This window comes from Vicia villosa, unplaced genomic scaffold (genome assembly GCF_029867415.1).
Source record: "Vicia villosa cultivar HV-30 ecotype Madison, WI unplaced genomic scaffold, Vvil1.0 ctg.003107F_1_1, whole genome shotgun sequence".
Classification (NCBI taxonomy): domain Eukaryota; kingdom Viridiplantae; phylum Streptophyta; class Magnoliopsida; order Fabales; family Fabaceae; genus Vicia; species Vicia villosa.
Window position 1 is genome coordinate 208,403 of NW_026706115.1, and position 21,982 is coordinate 230,384.

At 33.9% G+C, this 21,982-nt stretch overlaps 1 long non-coding RNA gene across 1 annotated transcript; it reads right to left on the reverse strand.

The window, feature by feature from the left end:
* Positions 1-10,173: 10,173 nt before the first annotated feature.
* On the reverse strand, positions 10,174-10,751 carry LOC131640418 (uncharacterized). The gene is made up of 3 exons (XR_009295249.1): positions 10,651-10,751; positions 10,452-10,551; positions 10,174-10,314 (listed from the first exon to the last, which is right to left on the reverse strand). It is a non-coding gene; the product is annotated as an uncharacterized LOC131640418 (long non-coding RNA).
* Positions 10,752-21,982: the final 11,231 nt, after the last annotated feature.

The window sequence follows — 21,982 nt, forward strand, 5'->3', positions numbered from 1 at the left end:
GGATGGGAACCTTGTAGGAGATTACTTTGAAGGAGTTTGAGGAGTTTGTCGAGCATTGTGATAAGGTGAAGCGTTTATCTTTGAGGCATATTATTACGGTCATTTGGCTAGCAATGGTTTGGAGTATTTGGCTTAAGCGTAATGCCGTTATATTCAAAGGAGAGACTTTTAGCTTTACCGAATATATGACGGAGATTATTTCTATCTCTTGGAGGTGGATAGCTTCTTATTATAAGCTAGTTGAAAATTGTAATTTCTATATGTGGAATATCCTTCCGCTCAAGTGTTTTGAGTAGTCGGAGTTTTCCGTTTGAATTTGGGTGGAGCGCCCTTTTGCTCCCATTAATAGAATCATTGCCTATTAAAAAAAAGTTTGTCACATCTATAACAAATAATTCTAATAATTTAATATTATTTTTAATTAATAACAAATGCGAATAAGAGATTAATAAAGTAATATGAAAATATTTTGATTAGTAAAAACAATAATAGAAAAAAATATATTCAATAATATAAAAATATATATTCAACGGTCAGTGTCGTAAAATATAATTATATTTTAAGATAATTAAATCATTAGCAATTATTATTTTAATTTTAATTTTAAGGTTTATAAATATCTAAAACTTACATTTTTATTTTGTTCTAAAGCTTAAATTTACGTTGTTATGTTTGTTGGAAAAATCAAATTTACGTTTTTCTTTTAAAGGTAAATTTGTGTTTTATAAATATAAAAGTAAACAATGGATGTATTTTTAGTCTGCCACATCTATAACAAACAATTTCAATAATTTAAATTTATTATAAAATAATAACATGTGTGAATGAGAGAGTAGTAAAGTAATATGAAATTATTTTTACAAATAAAAAATAACAGCAAAAAAAAAATCAAAATTTTGTAAAGTTTTCTTTGTGTTTATAACTGTAAATTATTTTGTAAAGTTTATTTTTGGAATCTGGAAGCACTTGTTGGGGGCGAGTTCAGTGCAGAATCTGATCTGAACACGGTTATGGTCCGTGAGCAGTGGAGAGAGTTGAAGGAGTTGCTTGTCACGGCGAGACCGAGTCAGCATGGTATAGATGAGTTCTTGTGGAGATTGAATGATAACGGGGATTTCTCGGTGAGCAGTGTGGCTGAGTTGGTTTCTTCTTATCAACCAATTGCTTGGTCTGCACCAAAGGTGAAGTTGTTGGAAGCAGTGTGGAAGATGAGGTGTCCCCCTAAAATAAGAATTTTTGCTTGGAGGCTTATCATAAATCGGATACCAGTGAAAGATCTTTTGCTCTTGAGAGGCGTCCCTGATTTGCAGAACAATAGTAACTGTATGCTTTGCAATTTGTCTCAGGAAAGCTTGGACCATTTATTTTTCCAATGTTTTGTTTCAAGAGCAGTTTGGGAGAGGATTTTTGTGTGGCTGGGTGAAGACTTTGAGCTCCCGTTTGGTGAGTTACTGGACTTAGCATCTATTCAAGAGAAGGTGAAGAATGTAAATATGAAGATGAAGATTAATTCTATATGGCTGGCAACTACATGGAGTTTATGGATAATGAGGAATGTTATTATCTTTGAGGATGTCTAGTACAGCTTCGATGTGGTGTGTTCAAATATTTTATTTTGGTCTTGGAGATGGTTAACAAATTGTAATCATAAGTTTAAAATTAGCTTTTACGACTGGTATAAGCTTCCGTTGACAGGTTGCATAAACTAATTGTTGTTTCCGGGGCGTAAGGGTTGCATTCCTAGTGCGATTTCTTATTGATATCATTTGCTTATTAAAAAAAAAGTCTATTTATTTGTAAGTTAGCCAAAAAACAGAAATTTACATTTTTATTTTGTTATCAATTTATTACATTTTCTAAAATTTAAAAATAAACACACAGCATAAATGTAACATAAATATAATTGTAAAATATATGAAATGATATAAAATAATTTATAGATTTAATTTTAAATATATCTTATAAAAATTTAAACCAACTAAACAATTTTTAACTTTATTTCATCTTGATTTTTAAAATTTAACTAATAATAATTTCAAATAAAATCGTTTAAGTTAAATTATTCAAAAGTTATAAATAAGTTTTGCATCAAATATACATATTTCTTTACATATTCATAATGATATTTTAGTATGAAAGTGCTGCTAAAGGCCCCTTAAGACAGCGCATTTAGTTTGAAAGCGCTGCTAAAGGCCCCTTAAGACAGCGAGTTTAGTTTGAAAGCGCTGCTAAAGGCCCCCCTATACCAGCGCTTTCCTAAACCCATAAATTTAAAATAAGCCTCTTTAGGCAGCGCTTTTAGTGTAAAGCGCTGTCTAAACTATACAAATTTTTTAAAATAAATTACTTAAAACAACGCTGTTTGTATTATACATTTTATATGCACCTGTTTTTAACCATAATTTGCACCAGTTTTTAACCACAATTTGCACTAGATTATATGCACCAAATTCTCACAAATTGGAGTTTCAATCCAATTAATAACTGTCATACCCCAATTTTTGACCTAAGATACCACCTCATATCATCTTCATGTGCATCATTGACATCACTAACAAATTGCATAGCTTGTGTTTGCTACTTGTGCTCAGCAGGGTTTAATCAAGAAACACTCATCAATACAAGTTGTAATCAATTATGGTTTTGTTCTCCCTTCATCTCAATTGAACCATCTTCATCAACAATCAACATTGGGTTCTCAAAGATTCATTTCAACAAGCTCAAAAGCTTTGAATCAACCAAATTAGGGTTTTAACTGAAGACAGCATACTCCTGACTTTTGCTCGGGATTTGACCTAATGGCTTGGGACATGACCTCAAGACCCCAAATGCATCATCTTTACCTAATCTATTGGCTCAATACATCTCCCACACAAGGATTGATCAACAGTAAAATTTCAGGTCATCGGACTAGAGTTTTGAACCTATTAGGGACTGAAATCAGGGCCCACATTTGGGAAACCCTAAAAAACTCCAGGACATTTTTCAAATGGCCTAATAATCTTCAAATAATCCCTATGTCAATATCCAATGGAAATTGTACTTCAATTCAAGAGGCACAGTCATCAATTTCATTTGGCCCACAATTAGGTTTTTTTGACCTAATTCACATGGACAGTTGACTTTTAATCAGGACATGGTGCCACAACTCAAACCATGACTAAAGGTCCTCTAATACCTCAATATGATCCATTCATATCATTCATTTGATGAGGATAGCTTGATTCACCTGAAATCTCCAGAAACGCGATTCACCTAAAAAAGTCAACTGTACAAGATCACCTTTTGGATTTTTGGTCAACAATGGACTTTTGAAGATTTGAATCATCAATATATGATATTTGAAGTCATTTGATCAAGAAAAATCAAGAAAATAAATCAAGAATCAAAAAGTCAAAGTTTGACTTTTCATACTTGGAAAAATTTTCTAAGTGTTTTCAAGGTTTTTTTTAAACTTTGGAAGGGAATATCTCAAAATTTCAAGTACAAACTGAAAAAAACTTCCAACATCAAAGTTGTATATTTTGATCCAATAAACAACTTTGTCACAAGAAAATTTTTGGCAAAAGATCAACCATTTAAGAGATATGGAGCTTCAAAGTTGGTATCTTTTGCAAATTTCACAAAAAGACATAGTTTTTTCCAAACTTTATGGGTCATTTTCACCAAGTTCCTTAGGGATCTTGAGGAAACTTTTTACTAATGAATTGAAGTACATACAAAGGGATTTCCAAAATGTCCAAGAGCATAAAAAAATATTGAGTGAAACTAGGGTTTTGGAATTTGACATTAGAGGTCATTTTACTTGAAATTTCAAACCATTTTTCACAAAGTATGAACACTTTTTGGCAAGTGATGCAAGCAATGACCTAAACAAGTAATGAATACAAGATATTTACCTATTAAGATAATATTGGAAGGAGATAAGAAGCACTTGAGATTTTAACCATGGTTAACCATTTTTAACCTTGTGCATTAAATGTAAAAGATTCCATTTTATCTCTTAAGCCAAGTTCATAATTGCAAACTCAACTTGCTAAGCTTTGCATTTAGAATTCATGGCCTATAAATAGAGGTCCAACCTCATTCAAAATCACACCAAAACATTTCAAAGCATTTGTTTTCTCTCTTCTTCTTAAGTTCCAAGTTTCAAAGTTTCAAAGAGTGGAAAGGGAAAATCTCAAACCCTTAAAGTTATGGCCAAAGTGATGGTTCTAACATATCATAAACATCATATGGGATGTGTTTGAACCACTCACACACCTCAAAACACCTTAAACCTCAGAATCACCATCTAACCTCCATATATGCACATATTGAATCTTAACTCTAGAAATCTCATTCCAGCTCATATCTGTCCAAACTAACATTTCAAACATCATCAATATACATCATCAATATCTATCCATCTGTAATCACTCCATCATCAAAATTGATTCTCACTCCAAGAAACTGTAGATCGGGTACCATAGCTTGATCCAAGCCATTTCAATCCATTCCAAGCATTCATACACCTTCCATAAGGTCCATTGAAGTTGTCCAGATCAAGAAACAACTTCTGGAAACACTCTTTTGCAGAATTTGATCCTCACTTTTGAAGAGGTAAGCTTCGAATCTCAAACTCTACGATTCATGCATCATAAATGAAATATTGATATGCCATCTTGTTTCTGCACCTCTATAGATCATTAACCCTCAATCAATTGCATCATAGTTTGCACATACACGATTTCACATTGAATGTTAGAATTAGGGTTCTTCGCGTTCATCCGAAAATTAATGATCTTAGAGTGAAAATAAATGAAATTAAAGGGCACCATCATGTTCCTTGTGAAGAATAGAACAAGATAGACTATCTACTTGATCAAAACAATACAGATTTGAGGATTTTCAAAATTTAAATTGGGGTTGTTCAGGAAACTTGAATTGTTGGTTGGAAAATATATTTCACTGAGTGTGTTATAATAACAAGCTGAGCGCGTAGCTCAGTTGGCCAAGTTTTGAGTGTTAATCCCTAGGGCGTGGGTTCAAGCCCTTTGGAAGACAAAACCAATTTTTTGCCACCTTTTTTTCATTCATTTTCTTTACAACTTTAACCATTCATTTAACATAGCAAATTAATTCATTTTCAATTGATTTTTTGCACACTTTTCATTTAATATATGTATTTTATGAATATCCAAAAAAATCACAAAAATAATATTTATTTAATATATTTTTATTAGGTTTAAAATGACTTGTTTTTAAGTGTTTTTTAATACTTTAAAAAATAGTTTTTTCATTTGATTTTCAAAAACCTAATCACTTGTAAATATTTTGTGAACAAAACCTAATCACTTAGGTCTTAATTAAGCATAGACTTTGTCCTTACCTTAATTAAGTTGACTTTGTCAAATTTCAAACTGTTTTCAATCATTGATTAAAACAAACGATCAAAGTTTTCAAACGACGAAGCCTTACATCTTTCAACAAGTCATTTTCAAATCACCATGGGCATCCCTTAAGGTGTAAGCCCCACTCCTTTGTATAAAATTAGGTCACTTTTTGTATATATACCTATCTTTTTATACCACGATCAATTTGATTTAAACCTTTGAATACAAATCAAAATTAGGGTTTTTCTTCAAAACCTTTTCAAAAACACTTGGGCCTCTCCTTGAGTATAAGCCCCACTCTCGTGTACATAACCTTGTTTGATAAGTCGTTCATCCTTAAAGGTATATTTCCTTCATAAACTCCAATGTACACACACACTTTGTCATATATACTTGTTCATATATTTGTTCATACTTGTTCATATATTTGTTCATGTTATATGTTGTTCAACTTAGTACAACACTAGGTTCCCCATAGCCTCCTATTGGGCTTCGTGCAAAGAATTTCTCTTAGCTAAATTAGGACATAAAGTATGGTTTCCCGGTGAAATCGCTCTAAGAGCTCAAACCAACTATACCATGCCTCCTCTTGGGCTTCATACAAACGACTGTGCCTCCCATAGCCTCCTCTTGGGCTTACAATGCAAGGACCCTCGATTGTCCCTCCCATAGCCTCCTCTTGGGCTTACAATGCAAGGACCCTCGAATAGCCTCCTCTTGGGCTTCGTACAAGGACCCACGGGCTTCTTAAAAGCATCCCCATATCACGATCAAATACCCTAGGAGATTAGACATTTATCATCTCTATGACATGAGTATCTCTTCTATATCATCACAATCAAACTTTTTGCCACACGGTTGGCTCATCAAACTTTTTGCCACAAGGCTGGTTAATCATGCTTTTTGCCACAAGGCTGGCTAAACAAAGCATCTTTATCATTCTAAGAACCATAAGTGGCACAGCCCAGATCTTATAATGAAAAGATCAAACAAAATCAACAGATGTATGTGATGAAATAGATTAGATACATCGATCATTGAGATGGCATTTGTCTCTTATCCTTTGCTTCCACTAGCATAAGTGGGAACTACGATTGCTCTGACTTTCTCAACATCCTTTTGAGAATACGTAGGCACAAGGTCTCATCCTTGGCGAGCATACTTGTATCTCCCTCAAACCACTCAAACCTTAGCTTCCCGTAGACCTCGAGCTACAGTTGCTCTGATTCCCTCTAAGGGATATGTATGCAGAAGATTGCGATAATCTTTGCGAGCATAATCAAACAACCCATTTAGGTCCCCACTTATTGTAACATCCCGATTTTTATTAATATTTTTATTAATTATATTAGTAATTATATTCTTTGGTGTTTTTAATAATTATTTGCTTAATTTAGTCATTTGTTATGTTTATTGAAATTTTCGCATTTTGGGACGATTTAGTCGATATTAATTCGGGACAGCGGATCGATATTTAATCAAAATTTTTAATATTTTTAGTATTAGAAATATTAATCAATTAGTATTTAGCGTTTTGAGAATTTTCCGAGTAACTAAGATTTGACCGGAAATATGAGACAGAGTTATTAGAGGATTTTAGAAGTATTTATTTTATTATTTATTTAATTAATTTGGTGTGTTAATTATTTATTTAATTAATTGGTGTGTTAATTGATATATGTTAATTAACTTGGTGTGTATATTTGTGTCTATTTAATTATTGGTGTTATTTAATTTAGTAACTAAAATAGAAATAATATATAGTATATATTTTATTGGGCCTAATTATTTAGGAAGTGGAATTATATGGGTTAAGCCCAATATGAATAATATAGTAAAGGGTAGAATGAGAGAGGAGTATATTTTCATTTGCTGAATTTTTTAGAAGAGAATAGAAGGAGAGGAGAAGAGGAGAAGAACAAGAACACAAGCTAGGGTTTGAAGAATCAAAGAGGTAAGGGGGAGAATCCCTATTATTATGGGTTAGTATAATTGGGTCAATGGGTAGAAACATGTTTAGGTGTAAATCCCTAATTTTTATGATTTTGAAATTGTTAGGTTTTGAGAAGTAATCTTTAATATATGATGATTAATTGTGTTTGAAATTGATATATTGATTCAATATTATATGTATATATAATTGCTGCAGCGTTTCATTATTATTTGATCGGTACTGTAGCGGAACTTTGAGTACCATGTGTATACTGTCGCTTCCCTATTATATATATGGCTTCCTGTAGCATCACTTCAGTAACAAGTGGTATAGTCACTACATATTTATAAGAGTAAAAAAAGACAATGTAGATAACATAATTATTTAGGTTTACTACTATCTTGTTTTTGTCAATTTATCTAATGACTATGTAGAATGGATTATTGAGTAAAAATAAAATAAAATAAAAGACATGCTTGTTCATCTATTTTTTTTATTGATGCTTCAATATAGTGTCCAACTTGGTCAAGAAAATAAGTGGTGCTATATAATTTAAACAGTCCCGTTTGACCGAATAGCATAATTAAACGGTATAATTAGTTGTTCGGAATTTAGTGAAAATTGACGTGGTAGCTAAGTTTAATTAGTAGATTAACATGGTGGTGTTATTTTGTTGAAAATGTGATATTTACGAACCGACCTAAATAGTGTGGATTTGAATATCTTTTATATTAAATATTGGTTTTGGAATAGAAAATAGAATTGAGATTTTGGAAATTAAAATAAGTAATATTAATTGATAACTAATACTTGTATTAATTGTATTGAGCCTAATATGTAGGATATACTGTAAATTGAATTGACTATCTGTTTTGTTGGTGAATTACGGTAAATTGAGTATTCGTCCGTAGTTGCATTGTGGATTTAATATGTTTATATTGAAAATGATATATGCATATTCAAATGATATTGTTTCGAAGTTGATTCTCTGTGGTGATTAATTGCTTGATGTTGAATGTGTGTGTTCATGTATAATTGGCAAAATGAGAATTAACATGAGATAGTGTAGTTACTAGTGTTAATTGGATTGTGTGAATCGTAATTGATTAATTGGCCTCTTGTATGTGAATGATGTGTGTGATGTGAATGTTGTGTACAATTGGTGGATAATTCATAGAGTTGAATTATTGTGATATGCGGAAAGTTAAGATGGTAGAGGTGATCTTAATTGCATATATTTGTAACATTGTACATACATTCATATCATAGTGTGCCTTGAAACACAGGTGGATTTGCTTTGAAACACAAGCGGGCGTGGATTCTAGAGTGAATCGGAAGCCGTAAACTATATGTTTACAATTAGTGGACTTTGGTCTTGTCCGGATCGGAAGTGTGGCTTAGATTCTAGAGTTATGAATCGGAGGCCGGTGAAACTTAGAATTTCACATTGGTACCACATGCATAGTGTCACATGTTTCATTGAGTCACATTAGAGTTATGTGATAGTTGACTATGTGCATTATGTTGTCATGATATGTGCATGATTGTGATAATTGATTATGTGCATTATGTTGTTGTGATAAGTGCACGAGTGAACAAATGATTATGTGCATTGATGTCGTAACGCTATATGTATGAGTTTGGTAATTGATTATGTACACTTGGTGTTGTAGTGATAATTGTATTAGTTGATAATTGAGAATGGGTGATGTTTGAATACATAATTGGTTAAATGCGGGAATATGTGATAATTATGGCTATGTGTATAATTGAGAATATAGTATTGAGATATTATACTCTTACACTTGGTGTATGCTTAATATATGTTAATTATGATTAGCATTAATTTCATGATTAGGCAAGTGTAATGCATTCCTATAATTGTTGATTTAACCATTGTATCTCATTATACTTTCTTCATAATGATTCGTATTCTCACCCTTCTGTTTTAATGTTGCCCTCGTTTGGCGACATGCAGGTTCTGAGGTTTAGTAGCTCGTGCGCGATCTAGCCGGAGTTTTCTTCCGTGTTTGTTGGATATTAGGTAGTGAGTCGATGCTCTGGTCATGTAACACTGGGTAGACTAGTCATGTTGAACTCATGTTTCTATTTGGTTATGTATTATGTTTATGACTTGAGAACTTGTTATTTGGCTACTTGTTGTTTGAGAGGCTTTCAAGCCAAATGTTTTGATTATGATTTATTTTATGTTGAGATGATTATTGAGATATGATCATGGTATGGGACATGAAGCATTTTATGAAATACATGAGTATTTTAGTATTTTCCGCTGTGAATGCATATTCTGTGTGAATTGTAATTAAATGTTTAAGTGTTATTTGAAATGACCAGGTGTATCGTATATTGTAGATAAATGATGTCGGTTTTTAAAAGCTTTAAGTTTTTGAAAACGTCGATGTGACGCCCTTTTGAATTATATGCATGCTTATTCTCTGATTATATGCTTATTTATTTGGGGTATAAAAGGGGTGTTACATATCTCACAAAGGAGAAACTTCCCCAATAGCATAGCAAGAAATAAACAAACAAGTATAACAAAGGATCCTATAGAGTACTATAGATACGTAGGATGCTAATACCTTCCCTTCGTATAACCAACCCCTTACCCGAAATCTCTCCCCCTTGCATTGCTTTTAATTTTATATTATTTGCATTGCATATCTTTTAAGGTTTGTGCAACTTTTTCCTTTTTCCTGCTTTGGAAACAATAAAAAGTTTGGTCGTGACCCAAAAACAAAAAAATCATTTTTTGAGCCCGAGCCCAAAAAAAGGCTTTCAGTGTCTCTCCCGATTTTCACCACGACAAAAACAATGCCAAAAGAAATACCATATACATTCGCACCAATGTACTTATATATACTATTACTCTTGTACATATACTTTTACAAAAAAAAAACAACACCAAAAGATATGCCACATTTTGTTTACACCATTATACCATTACAAAATCTATTCATCTCTATCTTCTACATCTGCACATATAACCTGAAACAACACCAAAATATCGTAATTTATACCATGATACAAACAAAATATAATATACTACATGACAAACAACAACAAAATTGCAACACTTGAATATACTCAAAATTCTCATCAATTAAAGTAAGATTACAATATACCTTATATAACTTTCAACTCAATCATGAATTTACACCAATCCTCCTTAAGTTCATCCAACTGAGAACTTGAGTAATAAGCACACTTGAATTCATCAAAGTACTACATAATAATATAACATAGCATGTTTAAGTTAAAATTATTTAATTATATGAGAAATGTGTTAAATATTAAAATAACTCCTAAGTTAGAAATCCATACCTTGGATGGAATCTCTATTCGATCCATAAGAAGAATTTCTTTCATAAACCTCAACATGTAAAAACCGCAATCTACTTCATTACGCTGCCCAAGACAATACACATGGAAAGAAATTTTGGATAAGGCCTAAGTTTTATCAAGTATCATCACTATTAATATAATCAAAATTGTGATAATTAATTGGGTTAAATATGTTTTAGGTCTCTGTAAATAACCCATAAAATGCTTTTAGTCCCTCTAATATTTTTGTTCAAATAATGGTCCCTCTAATATTTTCCGTCCCTATTATGCATCCCTGCCGTCAATTCCACTTAACAGAAGCTGACGTGGAGCATGACTTGGCAATTTTTTTTTAATAAAAACGTCAGCTGTAATTTCCACGTGTGTAATCAATATAGCAGCATAAATTTACATCCCCTTTGCCATTCATGTTATTGCCCTGTTCTTCTTCTTCCCCAAATTGATGTTTTAGGGTTCCCAACAAAGCTGAAGCTCCATCTTCTCTAGAAAATCAAGCTCCATCGTCTGCTTAGCTCATGTCGTTTTCCAGAAACTCGGCTTCAAATCCCAATAGTGGGTCGTCTTCTGTTCGCTCCAGACGAGTAAGGAAGTGTGGATGTGAAGCACGAATGGTTTCATACATTTGCAAGAATGGTCGAAACAAAGGTAGGCTCTTCTGGAGGTGTCCATTTTGGCCGAGTGGAGATACATGCGATTTATTTATATGGGACGAAGATATGGTTGAAGACTATGGTGTTGGTGTCGAATCTGTAGATGTCAACAAGCTAAAGGAATTGGAGACTGTTGAATTGATGAGATAGATGTATCAAGCTTCCAAGAAGAAGAACATGAAGTTGCAAGGAAAGTTGAAATCAGAGGCATTGGCTGGAAAAATCAAGATGATGCTTTTGTTGGTTTCTCTTATGATTAATGTGTTGGTATTGTCCAAATGTAAATGTTGACTTATATCAGTAGTGATTTTACTAGTTAATTGTGTCATTGGCAATGTAGTTCCTATGTCATTGTGTAAGATTTAGTTATGTTTATTGAATTCTTGTTTATGTAAGATGAATTCTAAAGTTGATGTAAGATTCTGTTTAATGAATTCTTGTTTATGTAAGACTTATATCAGATGTTAGTTCATGCTAAAATAAGTTTTAATTAAAAAGTTTGTTTGAAATTCAACAATAGTGCTCAAAATGTCATCATATGTTTATCATTTAATCCATAACAGATCCATTAAATGGACTGATATTGTACATTGGCCTAAAGGAAGTTTGCAACAAAAAGAAACTTTGCAACTTAAGACCTATAGGAATTACAAGCATATGCCAAAAGTTTGCAGCAAACATAGATTGTAACTGTTACGTAATTGTCAACACCAAACAACTACAAAAAGATATCTAAATAGTTTCCTCATTGAGTCAAATTTCTTTGAATGTCTTCCCAGGTTTTGATACCCTTCATGACTGGTGGCTCAAAATCATCATCTTCATGGATCACAACTGGATCATCAACCTTTTTTCCTGGTCCCTTGATGTTTTTAGTCTTCACACTATTAAGTCTTTCACTCTTTCTAGACTGCACCTGGCCCTCACTTTTGCTAGACTCCACCTTAGCACCTTGCCCCTCAATCTTTCTAGTCTTCACCTTGCCCTCACTTTTGCTGGACTTCATCTTTCCATCACTTTTGCTAGACTGCACCTGTCCATCACTTTTGCTAGACTGCACGTTTCCATCAGTATGGTTGACATAATTCCTTCTTGCCTCTTTTAGAGCTTCCACCTAAAATTACACAGACATAAATTGCCAGCAGAAGAAGAATGTAACAACAATAATAAATTGCTTGCAGACATAGTTTTGCATGGACACTTACAAGATCTTTAAAAGCTGGCTTCACATGATGTTTTTTTACTTTTGGTACATACCCAAAAAAAGTTTTTGGTCCAGCTTTCTGTGCAGCCTGCTCTTTTATAGGACTTAGATTAACATTCAGTGGTGGAATGTCAAGGACATTTCCTTCCTCCTTATTGATATCATTGAGAATTGCATCCAAAACATCTGGATCTATTTCATCAAGATATTTTCTTCTATTTGGTGCAGAATCAGTAGGAACTTCAGCAGTTGGAGCTTCAGCAGTTGGAGCCTCAGCAGTTGGAGCTTCAGCAGATGGAACCTCAACATATGCTGAGTTTGGTGGAACCTCAGCAGTTGGAGCTTCAGCAGATGGAACCTCATTAAGAACTTCATTATTAGCCTCAGCAGTTGGAGCTTTAACATGGCCCTGTACAGATGCTTGACTTGGTGCCTTCACCTTAGATCCCTTACCCTTCTTATTTAGAGATCCTTTTGGTCTACCCTGAAAACAAATACAACAGAACAGAGCAAGACAAATTTATTCTCATTGCATAAAATAGACCAATCATATTTTCAAAACATAACACTAACCTTTTTTGGCTTTGGTTTAGGAAGCTCAGATCCAGTTTGACTTGCTTATATGGGAAACACATTTTCATTGACATTTGGGTTGCTATGTAGAACAATCTGTTTGTTCTTCTTACATGTCTTTTTGTTGTGACCATACTCCATGCATATCTTGCACCTATGAGTAGTGTTAGATCTTCTCCACCTGGTTGCATTTGATTCATCAGGATCCCTTCTTCTTAGTTTTTTGGGTCTGCCTGGGCCTCTTTTGAACATTGGAGGGAAAATAACAGGATCATTTGTTTTAGGCCACTTGTTTTGACCATTCAAAGGGGTGATGCCCACCTCATAACACTTAACATAAGTTGATTTGTGATAGCACTGAAAGACCTACAAGCCAACTTCAGGGCTTTCTTTGTTCCATCAAAGCACACATAACACCTTTCAAAACTTGGTAGTAAACCTGGTCCTAGAGTTTGCATATTCATCTTGAAGGTGTTTCCTGGGGAAGCCCTTCTCAATTCAGCCCCATATGACCACAATAGACTGAACTGTTTGCTAGAGTCCCCTTCAACTACCCTCTTAGCAATCTGCCTAGCCTTAAATGCCCTACATCCAGGGATTTCAGTTGCAAATCTCACTCTTACATCTTCAATTACTTCATTCAATTTCATTATGCTACAGTTTTTCATCCTATCAACAATTACTTTTGCCACCCATTCAGCTTTTGCACTCTTGTTAAAATATTGTCTTCCACACTTGTGTTTATCAAATAATGTCTTGATCTTAAATGTAGTTGATGTTAACACTCATCTACATAACACAGTGTAATTGCACTGTCCCTTCTCCTTGCAAACAACTCTACATCTCATTGCATCATTTTTCTCAAACCTGACATTCCTCCCATTCAGCACATTATGTTCAAGAATACAACTCTTGAACTGACTTAGTGATGAAAATTCCATGCCTACCTTGAACTTAAAATCTTTGCTTACACCATCTTCCTCATTATACCTAACAACCCTAGGCCTATCATCATCACTATCATCTTCATCACCACTATCAAGCTCATCAGTCAAATACTCATCTTCAATGACATGTTCCTTACCCATTTCAGATGTAATCAAACTAGGATTCATACACTAACTAGAGCCTGCAACATCTGTTCTTGGTTGCTTATTGGGTTCATCCTTTTCAAATCCATCATCAAAACCTTCATCAAATGGATTCATCCTTTCTTCCTCATTGTCTTCAAACTTAATATCCTTCACTGACTCATCATTGGAACTCTCATCACCCTTTGGTTCATCATCACCTTCATCCATTATGCCCTTCTTCCTCTTCCTTACATTCTCCATAAATGTTGCATCCCCTGTGCTTGGTTTTTGCTCAACATATATTTCAATGTCACCTACTTCATTATGGATTGAAGCAGCCATCTCAAAAGCATCACTATCATCCCTAAATGGATTGAGGTCATTTTCTAGACTACCATCAGCATGCTTCCACCACATCCTAACTTTTTTGTAGTCAAACCCAGGATCTATGGACATAACCAAGTCACATGAATCAAAAAATGACCACGACCCAGTGTCTTGACCAGTAAAAGCATAAACTTCCCCACCCTTGTAGGTCAGATTTGGTTCTTTTGCAAAAGCACCCTTAGTGTAAACGACAATAAACTAAGGACCCACGAAAAACATTTTTTATACCAAACAAAGCTTTGTAAAAGGGGAATATAATAATATACAACTGGTCCTTCCTGAGATTCAATGTTGAGGGACCACAGCACTTTCAGCTTTCAACCCGTGTTTGGGACCACAGAGATATCGTGAGCAGCAAAAAGGACCTTTACTGCAACCATTAGATACGAATCAAGTTAGTGGTGGAGAGAAATCGTTAGCATATATAGTAATTGTTGATTGTTGGCATAAGTGAATGGAAGTGGTGGAGAGAAAACCTTCTCTTCGTAAAAAAACCCCTAGCAGAGAGTGTTTGAGAAGAAAGAGGAATGAAGATGAAACGATTGAAAATTCTTGGTTTATTACTTAGTTACTAATTTAATCTAACAGATCAGCATATATTATTTATAAAAAAAATTTAAAAAAATGCCAAGTCAAGCTCCACGTCAGCTTCTGTTAAGTGGAATTGACGGCAGGGATGCATAATAGGGACGGAAAATATTAGAGGGACCATTATTTGAACAAAAATATTAGAGGGACGAAAAGCATTTTTTGGGTTTTTTACAAGGACCTAAAACATATTTAACCCTAATTAATTAATATACCTCTACTATAATTCATGTAATATTGTTGGATTTACTCTTTGGTACTTGATTACCTCTTTGTGCTCGAAAAACTTGTATAATGCTAATAAAACATAAACGCATATTTAGAACAACTCACATAAATAAATAAATAAATATACACACGAATATTTAGAACAATCTCACTTACGTATCAACCATCTTCTTCATAGCTTCCCATGTACTTGGACCATTGTGTAAGGAATTCAGATAATATACAACTTCTCTGATAGGATTAATCGCGACCAACAACCAATGTCCACTGTAAGATTAAACAAATGTGTCCATTGTATTGGTAGTGGACATTGGCATGAGCTATGACAAGATACATGGAATTAACCAATGACAAGAAAAACCAATGTCCACTGTATTGGCATGAGCTATGACAAGATCCATGGAATTACTACTAGTTAAGGTAAACAAAAACATTATAATTATTCACGCAACTATTTCAAAAGAACATAAATAAACGAATCGGTAATGTTGAATTTGAACTTGACTTACCAAAGAAAGAAGAGGGGTTATAAGTGCCGACGGTGGATGATGCTGTTTTCATGTTCTTCGAATCGGTGATGGTCTTCGACTAACTACACCATTACAAAAAAGTCTTAACCAACTTTCTAGTAAACACACTAACATTGAAAATACATGGAGTTGAGAATAAAATCACGATACCAATCCTCAAATGAAAATAAAATCAAAGAACTCATTTTGTTATACAATTTAAGAATCGGAGCATAGAAAATTGATTTCAACACATGATTTATTCGATTAAACAAAAACCGGGCAGCAACTATACATAAACAATTAGGTTCATTAAATACACAATCCAATCAAAATTATCAAAATGACAGGTTTTAATTTATGCATTGTGAGATCATCATGTTGAATATGAACTTGACTATAATTATCAAAAACACTATAATTATTCACGCAACTATTTCAAAAGAACATAAATAAACGAGTCGGTAATGTTGAATTTGAACTTGACTTACCAAAGAAATAAGAGGGGTTATTGGTGCCGACGACGGATGATGCTGCTTTAATGTTCTTCGAATCGGTGATTGCCTTCGACTAACTACACCAATACAAAAAAGTATTAGCCAACTTTTTAGTAAGCACACTAAAATTGAAAATAAAATCACGATACCAATCCTCAAATGAAAATAAAATCTCGATACCAATCCTCAAATGAAAATAAAATCACTTAATAGTGTATAATTATTAAATGAATTTTATCCTTACCACTATGGGTTTCTTAATAGTGTTTCTTTGGGTATGTTTTTATTGTAAACTCTCCATATGTACAAAATTCCTTTTTATTTCGAAATTATTTCAAATCCTACACAAAATAAATTTAAGTATATTTAATGTTGGTAATACCTAAACAATTTCCTACCTAATTTAATTGAATAAAAAACCAAGTTAAATATATATCTACACATCGTTAGCTCAACATAAGGGGTTAAATTTCTAATCTTTAAGGGTTGAGTTCATATCTTACATAAGATGGTTTTGAAATAATCGTCAATGTCGTGTTAATTCATATTGGAGAGATGATTAATGTTGCACAAACAGAGATGAACAATTTGCATTTGTCTGAGAAAAGTAGGGTATCAAGCACACTAGATGAGATCTCTTATACCAAGATGCATTTAGGACTAAGATTGATTTGAATTCTTTAGATTAACCCTCAACCTTATCAATTTATAACAATTACAGCAAATACATTTATAGTATAAATATGCATTAACAAGAGGGGATCCACAAAATTAATATACATTAACCACTATGTAACTAATTTTAAGTATAAACATACATGGAGGAATAAGTCTGTCCTGCTTCCACTTATCACTACTAGAATAGTTTTTATGCAACAGACAGCCTTAATTTTTGGGTAAGATCCACATGATTCATGGGTCACAAAATAAATATAACTAACCTGAAAGGTCTCCCTTATTGTTTTCTATTCCAATGGATCCTCTGCTCTGGTGAATGTAATTCTTCTCCTTAAGCCATCTACCCGGGTGTTGCACCCCAAAATTTGCCTCTTTATCTGTGCTATAAGTTATCAAAGACGTTTATTTCGTCGGCCAAAAATCAAGAAAATAATAAAGGGTTTCTCATCTGAGTGCTTAAATTTGTGGAGGTTCGATTGAGGATTAATTGGCTTATATGTTGAGGTTTTCTCTATGCCTCAAATACTTTCTTCCTCAAGGATTCTTCAATGCATTGGTGTTGTGGTGTTTTGAAATACAAGTGGGTGGCATAGGAGATTGACTGGTTCACTTGCTTTAGTTAATACACTTTGTGGTTCTCATCAAATACTTGTTACTTCAATCACAAGTTAATTGGTATTTTGAGAATTAAGGTTAAGGATTCAAGGTTGTCAATGAAGCCTAGAAGCGAAGATTTACCAAGTGAACCAAATTTCATCGAAATGGTGAGTTGATTAGAGTTTATTGATTAATATTCAAAGTCTCATTCAAAGCTCTTTACAAAGAAAAAAAACAAGACTCATTCAAGTTTCATTCATTCCATGTGTCATTTGTTTGAGAGGGAGATTGGAATTAGAACCGAGAGCCCATTCAAGATTCAAGTTTCAATTATGTTCAATACAAGAAAAAAAATCCATTTGTCAAGCCCATTCATTCTACCCAAATTCATACAAAAATTTAAGCTATTACACAATTCCAAGTCATTTCTTATCACTATACTTTGTTCAAAGTCCATTACAAAAAATATACAAGTTACAAAGCCCACTCATTCAAGTTCATTACAAAATTACAACACCAACAAAAAAAAGCTTTGTTTCTGATATACAACTCTGCTCCAATTAAACCAATACAAGATCCCGTATCCAAGAAAAAAGCAACAAAAAAATCAGTAACAGAAGAGATTGAAAACATAAAAATGGAGAAGGAAGAAAAAAGAGGATTCATAACAGAAATCTGAAAAGGAGAGTAAGAGAAATCGATAACAGAACTTAGAAGGAGAAAAATTGGTAACAAGAAAGGTAACAAAACTTTCTATCCATCGATTCTCTCCTTTACGCTTCACTTTCCAAACATCATCAATCATCGAGAAACAATCTCCATCATCGAACCTTCATTACCTTCATCACTGTAAATAACAAGAAAAGACTCAGAAATTGGGAACCGAAAAAGATCAATAACAGAAAGCTGTAACAAACTTTTACCTCTCTCTCTGAATTCACGCTTGAACCTTCATTCATTCACCATCTATGAAATCTCCAGCCATAACAGAAACAATCTTCAATCAATCTTCATCTCTCTCTCCATCTTCTTCAACCTATAACAAAATCATCACAAAAATCTTCAAAGAATTACTTCATAAACTTTGAATCCTCAACAGAAAACCTTGATTCTTCCATCTATAAAAGAATCCAAAACCTTCAATAATCTTCTCTTTGGAATCGATTCAATCTTCTGAACCAAAACATCAAACCTCAACTCAGAAAAAGCTTCACAAAACCTTCATCGATTCATCACCAATCACACATCCTCCATTTCTGCAACATCCAACAACAACATCACAATCTTCAATCATCATTCACGAGCAACAATGTTAGAAAGTATAGGATAAGTATTTCTAGTATCGTCTCCTCAGGGATTGATGCGATATTATCGCCGTTCTACAACTTAGTGTATTTTGAGTTAAGATTCTGGATTTTTTAGTGTCATGAAAGATAAATAGCATGAAAAGAAATTAAAGACAATAACTTAGGATTTAAAAACGGTTTGGTAAAACTGTGTCAAGATTAGTGTTCATTAGTTTGCTTCATATGTACTCTAATGAGCATATATATGAACCTATTAATGATTAATACAATCACGTATCCTCTCGATACCGTTTATCTCTAAAGCAATATCATGATTATTATCATATTCACCGTCAGATGATCTCTCATGCCGACAATCAACATGATAATCTTAAAAGCTTGATACATGTGATTATTGTGGTTGTCGTTTTTTTACCTCCCTGTTTCACTTGGGAGGACGGCACGCTAGACCCTTCACGCGAAATTTGGAAGGAGAATGCGCCCGTGGTGGGATGAATTTTATTTCAGTTCTTCCTACGATATCACACGAACTTTCTTATTGTCCTACGAGTAGGAAAGGGAAAAAAAGATCTCAACTAAACCCTAAGAGTTTGCTAAGTGTGGGGATTTCACCTAGACTAGAAATTCTGGAGTCCGGGGGGTCGGTTATACATAGGGAAGTGTTTAAACACCCTACATATCTGTAGTACACTACAGGAACCTTCTCTGTGTCATTGTGATTGTGTTTATTGCTAATGATTGGGAAAGTTTCTCCTTTGTGTTAGGAGAAGGAATTAAATTGATTTAAAAGACAGACAGACAGACAAACAAACTGACTATTTTTGGTATTTTATTAGCTCGCTGAGATTCCTTGTGAACCTCATGCCTACATATCCCTAGTGGAAGTCAGAGCTTAATGTAGTTCGGGGAACTAACTAGGGAAATTAATGATTTTTGGTGCCTTGCTTGAAGCTCAAGGTTGAAGCTTGAATTAAATCTCTGTTTACAGTAAAGAGGCATGAAATCATCTTTACAGAGAGGTATTTGTACTATTCCACCACAAACATTTAAAAGAGTGACAGAATAACTGAATTCATTTCATTCAAGAGGGGGACCTTACTTGTGTATGTGCAAGTATACCAGTCAAATGCCTCTTAAATGAAAGAAAGATGCTCATCCAAATTAGGGAAAGTTACCACATGTCTGGGTTTTACTGCCAGCTCATGCCTTTCAAAATCCTAAATGGGAGACTTGATTGAAATTGTAATGTTTGTTTGAATGTGGTAGAGTAGTAAAAATATCTCTCTATAGAGATAAGCTATGTCTATCTAGTGTATAAAAGATTTGACTTTAGCTGGCTTGCATGAGGCCCAAGCTTGAGGCTTTTTGATTGATTTATTGACTTATTGAAATGATAACTCTACTAGGGAGAAATTTAAACTAAGGAGTTTTTGGTGTTCTGTACAAAGCCCGGAATTGAGGCTGACTCTTTTTAGGGAATTTGTCTTTTAAAGGAATGAGTTTTTGAATTTGAAGGAGTGATTTTGGAGACTGACCCTTTCCAGGGGTTCTGACTTAGCTGGAGAAATTGTCTGTTAAAAGACTGATTTTTTATCATGTTTTTTGGAGGCTGACCCTTTCCAGGGGTTTTTGACTCTTTTGGGGAAATTATCTCCTAAGAGAATGAATCTTTGGTTTTTTGAAGGACTGATTTTGGAGGCTAACCCTTTCCAGGGGTTTTTGTTGAAATGAAAGAATGTGTGGAGGCTAACCCTTTCCAGGGGTTTTTGACTCTTTTGGGGAAATTATCTCCTAAGAGAATGAATCTTTGGTTTTGAAGGACTGATTTTGGAGGCTAACCCTTTCCGGGGGTTTTTGTTGAAATGAAAAAATTTGTGGAGGCTAACCCTTTCCAGGGATTTTTGTTAAAATGATAGAATGATTTGGAGGCTAACCCTTTCCAGGGATTCTTGTTGAAATGAAAGAATGATTTGGAGGCTAACCCTTTCCAGGGGTTTTTATTAAAATGAAAGAATGATTTGGAGGCTAACCCTTTCCAGGGATTTTTGTTAAAGTGAATGGCAGAAAGATCATCTAGTGGAGACTTCTTGTTTAAAGCCCAAGATGAAGGCTGACACTGACTGAGGATAAGCAAACATGGATCCTAGACTCTGCTAAGGAAAATTGATGAAGATAAGGGTGACAGAGACTGTCCATGTCTCTCATTCCAAAAATGTACTCAATGTAAAATTGAGACAAACTTAGCTTGTTTAAAGTCTGGTTTAAATTGGAAGAAACTCACCAGGGTAGGCTAAAAGGTAACTAAAGACCTGTTCCTATGTTTATAAGAAACCTGATGGGTCCTTGTATACAAGCTCAAGAGGAAGCTGGAAATGCTTTTAAGAAGGCTGTGGGTCCTTGTACAAAGCCCAAGAGGAGGCTAATCGAGGGTCCTTGTTATAGCACAAGAGAAAGCTATGTAGTTTTGAACTTATTTTGGCTTTAAGCAAATGGGTAAGAGGTTTCACCGGGAATAATTCCTCTTTGGGTGGATGTGTCTTATTTTGGGTTCTAAGGCTTTTGCCAAGATGTTTCACCGGGAATAATTCATGTTGGGGGTTTGAACTACAAATCTCTAATTAGGAAAGAGCCTTCACCGGGAAGACATTCTCAATCCTAGGCCATATTCCTATAATATATATATATAGTTTAACTGTCCTAGGGTTTACACTCAAACGTAATTCTAATATATAAACAGTTCTATATTTGACAGTAATTTAAACAAAGACTGTAAATTGAAAGCTTGTAAAGCCTAACCTGGATCGAGTGGAGGCCTTTGAAGAAGTATGTACAAAGCCTTACCAGTAATGTTTTGTTGTTTTGTTGATAACAGTTGAATATTTATTATAAACAATTAAGGGTTTTAAAAACAGAAGAAGTGAAGATGGACAAAGGTCACATAGGTATCTGAAGAGTATCACCGGGAATAATGCCCTTCAAATACCAGAAGAATGTTTTGAAAACAGAAAGGAGATTTTGAA